The following is a 907-nucleotide window of genomic DNA, read 5'->3' as shown; positions in this document are numbered from 1 at the left end:
GGCACAGGACAGAGCGGAGTTTAGGGCTGTTGTACATAGGGTCACTATGAGTCGCAAGTGACTCGATGGCACATAACAACAACAACAATATATTTAATGTGAAAGCCTGAAAGAAAGCTTTCCAAGATCAGGCATAAGACAAGGATATCTATTTCCACTACCTCTGTTCATGAACAGAGCAGGCGGGGAAGGACTGAATAAAAAGCAACTAGATTAAGGAGGAAGTAAAATTATTTTCTGATGACATGACCTATATAATTCCCATCAAAAAACAAACCCTCAGAAACTACTGTTGTTATGTACTGCAGAGTTGAAAACCAACTCATTGCTGACTCAATGGGTTTTCAGAGGCAGTTAATCAAGTGGAGATAGCCCTTCTTCCACGGAACCGCTGGTGGATTTGTGATTTGCGCCTTCGATTTGATAGCACAATTCCTTACTACTACGCCTCCAGAGCTCCCTTAGAAACTGTTAGAGATAAATGAGTTTAGCAAAACTGCTGAACAGAAGATAAGTGTAAAAAAGCCAGTTAGGTTGCCATGCACAAGCAATGAGCAAAATTTTTTAAGGTAATTAATAAAACAGTTTTATTTTCCATAGTATCTCCAAGAATGCTATGAATATATTTAGAAAAAAAAACCACAACAAAAAACCCTTATACGCTATAAAGACAAAAAAGACCTGTATAGAGAAAACTATAGACCATTTCTGTGAGATACAATAAAAGATCTAAATAAATGGAAAAATGTGCCCTGATAGGGAGACTCAATATTGTAATAACAACAATCCTACCAATAGCAATCTACATGCTCAATGCAATCCCAGCATGATACCCAATTCATTTTTCAAGGAGATCAAAAGGGAAATTGTCATATTTCTTTAGAGAAGAAAGAGACCCCGAGTAAGC

The sequence above is a fragment of the Elephantulus edwardii genome, unplaced genomic scaffold (assembly GCF_000299155.1).
Source record: "Elephantulus edwardii isolate Elephantulus edwardi_28Jun2011 unplaced genomic scaffold, EleEdw1.0 scaffold00646, whole genome shotgun sequence".
Classification (NCBI taxonomy): Eukaryota; Metazoa; Chordata; class Mammalia; order Macroscelidea; family Macroscelididae; genus Elephantulus; species Elephantulus edwardii.
Note: the sequence above shows the minus strand (reverse complement) of the source record.